This window comes from Salvelinus sp. IW2-2015, unplaced genomic scaffold (genome assembly GCF_002910315.2).
Source record: "Salvelinus sp. IW2-2015 unplaced genomic scaffold, ASM291031v2 Un_scaffold8257, whole genome shotgun sequence".
Taxonomy (NCBI): domain Eukaryota; kingdom Metazoa; phylum Chordata; class Actinopteri; order Salmoniformes; family Salmonidae; genus Salvelinus; species Salvelinus sp. IW2-2015.
The window spans coordinates 2,360-8,563 of record NW_019949517.1 but is presented as its reverse complement, the minus strand read 5'-3'; the positions used below and the strand labels follow the sequence as shown (position 1 = coordinate 8,563).

Here is a 6,204-nt window from a genome sequence, read left to right as displayed (position 1 = left end):
ACAGTCAACCAGGCATGGGATTTTCCCTGACTAATCAGGAATATCTTGGTTTGAGGGAATAAGGCTGTCACGTACAAAATGTGGAAAAGTGTAGGGGTCTGAATACTTTCCAAATGCGCTATACTTTATATACTAGGCTTTATATACTAGTCCAATATACTAGGCGTTATAACCATGTATGATATATGTATGACCGTGGTTATTAAAATGTTTCATAACAGCGCCAAAATTGGGTTTGTTCCAGCTAGCCATATTTTGATTTTAGGCAGTAACTTTTGCTCCACAGGGATTTAGATACAAGTTGCACTCCCATACCCCGGATGCAATTATTGTGTTTGTTTCGGCAGAGAAGGAGATGCCTCTGCCCATACAGGTCTTTAACTTTCAGGTAAACTTGTGTTTTCAAAACTTGTTTTTGACAGTTTATATAACCGGGAACACGTTTAAATGACTATATGTTTTGTTGAGATTGAGTTGATCTACTTGGTCCTCTAACAAAGTGTCTTCAACTAGCGTTAGCTAACAAGCTAATCTTGCTAGCTAATGTTAGCTAAGAAGCTATGCTAGGGTCTCGACATCAAATTAGTCCTTATTAGCTAATACGTTTAGCGTTAGGGCGGATTGAACTAGGTTTATTCTAGATTATAAATCTTCAATTGTTTTGATAGATATAGCTAACTCGTCGGCGGAATAAAAAACAGGTGTAGCTAATTTTTTATAGAAAATGTAAACAGACAGTTTGAAGGCTCGTGTGTTGAGTCGTAACTGAATTTTGTCATTTAAAAAGAAACCTGACTGCAGTTAGTAATTCCTTACTAGCATAGCTACGTCTGTCTGAAACGTTATCGTAGCCACCTAAAATGCAAGCTATTTAGTAGCTAAATAAAAATGTAGTTAGCTGAGGAAGATGGCCATGGAAACCATTCTTAAATTGTCTGTTATAATCAACTAGCTAAACAACATCCACCGGACTGGCAGAAGTTACTATCACCCTGAAACCTTTCACCAACCCTTGCAGTTCAGTTTAGGTGCTGTTCATTTAGAGACAACGCATTAATTGACATCCCTTTTATGCAAGAAGCAGGACTTCCATGTTTCTTAAATGTCTCAGACCTTGCTTCTTCCACCATTCACATGTGTGACCCACCTTGTTTGTACAGCACCAAATATACACTACATCACCAAAAGGATGTGGACACCCCTTCAAATGAGTGGATTCTGCTATTTCAGCCACACCCATTGCAATCTCTATTAAATAAAATCCATGCAATCTACACAGACAAACATTGGCAGTAGAATGGCCCGTACTGAAGAGCTTAGTGACTTTCAACGTGGCACCGTCATAGGATGCCATTTTTCCAACAAGTCAGTTTGTGAAATTTCTACCCTGCTAGAGCTGCCCTGGACAACTGTAAGTGCTGATATTGTGAAGTGAAAATGTCTAGGAGCAACTCGGCCGTGAAGTGGTAGGCCACACAAGCTCACAGAACGGGACCACTGAAGCACTACCGAGTTCCAAACTGCCTCTGGAAGCAACGTCAGCACAAAGCTGTTCGTCGGGAGCTTCATGGGCTCCTAGTGGCGCAGCGGTCTAAGGCACTGCATCTCAGTCTAGAGGTGTCACTACAGACCCTGGTTGATTCCAGGCTGTATCACAACCGGCCGAGTCCCATAGGGCGGCGCACAATGGCCCAGCATCGTTCGGGTTTGGCTGGGGTAGGCTGTCATTGTAAATAAGAATTGTTCGGAACTGATTTGCCTAGTTAAATAAAAAAATGAAATGGGTTTCCATGCCGAGCAGTCGCACACCAAGATCACAATGCCAAGCGTCAGGTTGAGTGGTATAAAGCTCCCCGCCATTGGAATCTGGAGCAGTGGAAACGTGTTCTCTGGAGTGATGAATCACGCTTCACCTTCTGGCAGTCCAAGTGGGTTTGGTGGATGCAAGTAGAATGTTACCTGCCCCAATACATAGTGCCAACTGTAAAGTTTGGTGGAGAAAGAATAATGGTCTGGGGCTGTTTTTCATGGTTTGGGCTAGGCCCCTTAGTTACAGTGAAGGGAACTCTTAACGCTACAGCATAGATGATTTTGTGACAACAGTTTGTGGAAGGCCCTTTCCTGTTTCAGCATGACAATGCCCCGTACACCAAGCGAGGTCCACACAGAAATGGTTTGTCGATCGGTGTGGAAGAACTTGACTAGCCTACACAGAGCCCTGACCTCAAGCCCATCGAATTACTTTGGATGAATTGGACCGCCGACTGCAAGCCAGGCCTAATTGCCCAACCTCACTAATGCTCTTGTGGTTGAATGGAAGCAAGTCCCTGCAGCAATGTTCCAACATCAGTGGAAAGCCTTCCAGAAGAGTGTTGTGTGTAGCAGTAAAGGGGGACCAACTCATGATTATGGAATAAGATGTTTGACGAGCAGGTGTCCACATACTTTTGGTCATGTAGTTTAATACACAGTCCCAAATAACATCCAGCTAATGTGGTCAAGGTCTGGCTAGCTAACTGACATGACTTATCATGCAAAGTGCTTTAAGTCATCAAGGACAGAAATCACTCTTCTGCCCTCCCCTCCTACTCCCCCTCCCTTCCTTCCTTCCCTGCATCTCCCCCCCTCCCGCCTCCCCTCCCTCCTCCAGGACAGCTCAGTGTCAGAGCTGGAGGTTGTCGCAGGGGCAGAACAGGCTCAGGACAGCGAAAGAGACAGGACATGGCCAGAGACAGGAGAGAGTAGGGCTAGCTTGGCCAGACCTCAGCCTCAGAGCTGCCCTGTACCTCCCATAGCACAGCAGACCCAATCTGCTGTCACCGTTCACTGCAGGGGACTATGTCCTCAGCTCCAGCCTCTCAGCATGCTCCCTGCTCCCAGAGGTAGGACCACCAGAGCAGACAGAGCAAAGCTCTGATATATGGAGTTGTTTTGAGGTCATACCAAGGATCATTTTGCTATTTGATTTAGAATTTTATGACCCCTTGAAGTATAAAAAAAATATATAACATGTTTTTTTGATAAATCATTTTTGTCCTTACTGCTATTAGGGCGGCAAGTAGCCTAGTGGTTAGAGGGGCGGCAGGTAGCCTAGTGGTTAGAGCATTGGGCCAGTAACCGAAAGGTTACTAGATTGAATCCTTGAGCTGACAATGTAAAAGGTAAAAATCTGTCATTCTGCCCCTGAACAAGGCTGTTCCTAGGCCGTCATTGTAAATAAGAATTTGTTCTTGACTGACTTGCCTAGTTAAATAAAGGTTAAATAAATAAAAAATTTGACCCATACAAACACAGAATATCATTCACTACAATGGAACAATGGATAGTCCCCCAAAAACACAATCAAAGGGCAGTTTGTTCTGAAGTGTCTGACCTATAAGAAAGATCAGGCAGGTTAGAGCGTTGGACTAGTAACCAGAAGGCTGTAAGATCGAATCCCCGAGCTGACAAGGTAAAAATCCGTTCTGCCCCTGAACAAGGCAGTTAATCCACTGTTCCTAGGCCGTCATTGAAAATAAGAATTTGTTCTTAATTAACTGACTTGCCTAGTTAAATAAAAAAAATGTTTTAACATGTATTTAACCCCATATTTTTGGTACTAATCCAGTCTCCATATATACTTCCATAAATGTTTTTAACTTCGTACCAGGGGACCTTCAGACAAGTCTTGTGAGGCCTGTGGGCGTCCTAGAACAAAACCACCGTCATGTTTGTGAGAGTCTCACCTTTACACAGAGGGTCATATTAGTGTGTAGGCCAAACTGTTCAGACACTACAGACAGTTGGCAGATCGGCTGTACCGACTTCAGATGAGTCCCGAGTAGCTTGTCGGGGTCATAGATCCAAACGGACAACACCGTCATGTTTGTGAGAGTCTCATCTTTCCATTGAAGGGTCAATCATTTGTAGGCTGTTCGGACGCTACGGACAATTTTGTGAGAAGACCAATTGGGATGTCTCATGGTCTGACAAACACCGCTCTAGCTCAAAGTTATTGATTTCTATGGGGCTTTTTTTAAATGCTAATTCGATTTCAGCGGGTGCGCGGACATTGACCTTAGGGGGTTAACCTCTAAAAGTCTCTCTCTCCCCCGCTCGCTCTCTCTCCAACTCACTTTCTCTCTCCCCCTCCCTCCCTTCCATCCCTCTCTCTCTCCATCTCATCTTCTCTCTCCTCTCTCTCCCCCTCCCTCCCTTCCATCCCTCTCTCTCCTCCAGGGGGCTGTTGAGCCGATGCAGATCGATGCTGACCCCCAGGAAGACCAGCAGAATGCTCCAGACACCAACTATGTGGTGGAAAACCCCACACTGGTACGTTACTATAGCACTAAGCTAGCCCTAGCACTGGTACGTTACTATAGCACTAAGCTAGCCCTAGCACTGGTCACAAGATTACTATAGCACTAAGCTAGCACTATTGGTACTTACTATAGCACTAAGACATAGCACCTAGGCAACTTGTACACAGTAACTCATAGCACTAAGCTAGCACTAGCACTTACGTAACTGTTACTTATATAGCACTAAGCTAGCCCTAGCACTGGTATGTTACTATAACACTAAGCTAGCCCTAGCAGGTATGTTACTATAGCACTAAGCTAGCCCTAGCACTGGTACGTTACTATTAGCACTAAAGCTAGCACTGGGTACGTTTACTATAACACTAAGCTAGCACGGTACTTCACCATTAGCACTAAGCTAGCCCTAGCACTAGCCACTAAGCTAGCCCTAGCACTGGTATGTTACTATAGCACTAAGCTAGCACTGGTACTTACCATAGCACTAAGCTAGCACTGGTAGTTACTATAGCCACTAAGCTAGCCTGCACTGGTACGTTACTATAGTCACTAAGCTAGCCCCTAGCACTGGTAGTTACTATTGCACTAAGCTAGCACTGGGACGTTACTATAGCACTAAGCTATAGCACTGGTACGTTACTAGAACACAAGCTTAGCACTTGGTACTCTTTACCATAGCACTATGCTAGCTATAGCATAGCACTAGCTAGCCCTATCTACTGGTACGTTACATACACTAAGCTAGCCCTAGCACTGGTACGTTACTATAGCACTAAGCTAGCCCTAGCACTGGTATGTTACTATAGCACTAAGCTAGCCCTAGCACTACTGCTATGTTACTATAGCACTAAGCTAGCCCTAGCAATGGTATGTTACTATAGCACATAAGCTAGCACTGGGACGTTACTATATAGCACTAAGCTAGCCCTAGCACTGGTACGTTACTATAGCACTAAGCCGAACCCTTAGCACTGGTACGTTACTATAGCACAAGCTAGGCACTGGACGTTACAATATAGCACTAAGCTAGCCCAAGCACTGGTACGTTATTACTATAGCACTTAAGCTAGCCCTAGCACTGGTACGTTACTTAGACTAAGCTATGCACTGGACGTTACTATAGCACTAAGCTAGCCCTTAGCACTGGTAGTTACTATAGCACTAAGCTAGCACTGGACGTTACTATAGCACTAAACTAGCACTGGGACGTTACTATAAGCACTAAGCTAGCCCTAGCACTGGTACGTTACTATAGCACTAAGCCTAGCACTGGTCGTTACTGACTGTATCTTCCTTAGCTTTGTAGTTCTTCTATATTCTATGCTAACACTGAACTAAATGAAGTCAGTCTGTCACATGGTTGTCTACTCCTATCATGTGTTATCTTTTCACTGTTTTGTCTCTTTCTCTCTCACTCGCTCTCTCTCAATCTCGCTGTCTCTTGCTCTGTCCTCTGTTTTTCTTCTCAATCTCCCTGTCTCGCCTGTCTCTCTCTCAATCTCTCTTTTGTCTCCCTGTCTCTCTCTCTCTGTCTTTCATCTCCCTGGTGTCCCTTTTCTAGGACTTGGAGCAGTTTTGCAACCAAGCTCTACAGCGGTCTGATGCGTATTGAGAGACTGCAGTTCCCCCATTAAAGGTCACCAAATTATATAAATATTTCACACCCCAAATCTCTTTGTCCCCCCCGAAGCGTTCTCCCTTCTTTTGGAAGAAGGATAAAAGAGCCAAGTAGTCGCTATGCACTACCCCAAGTACGGCTCTGTGACAGCGAGGCCTCTCCATGTTCCCAACAAACTGTTCCTCGTTGCGGTCCCAGAGACCTGGTCCAACTGGGTGTAGGTCGGAACCAATCTTCAGGTATCTGGTTCTCAGTGTAGCGAGGAGATCCACACCGTCAAGAAGTGAC

General features: G+C 44.8%; 1 non-coding gene across 1 annotated transcript; it reads left to right on the top strand.

Annotated features, from left to right (window-relative positions):
- Nucleotides 1-281: 281 nt before the first annotated feature.
- On the top strand, nucleotides 282-5,923 carry LOC112079505 (uncharacterized). The gene is made up of 3 exons (XR_011479268.1): nucleotides 282-388; nucleotides 4,219-4,311; nucleotides 5,860-5,923. It is a non-coding gene; the product is annotated as an uncharacterized protein (transcript).
- The last annotated feature ends 281 nt before the right edge of the window (nucleotides 5,924-6,204 follow it).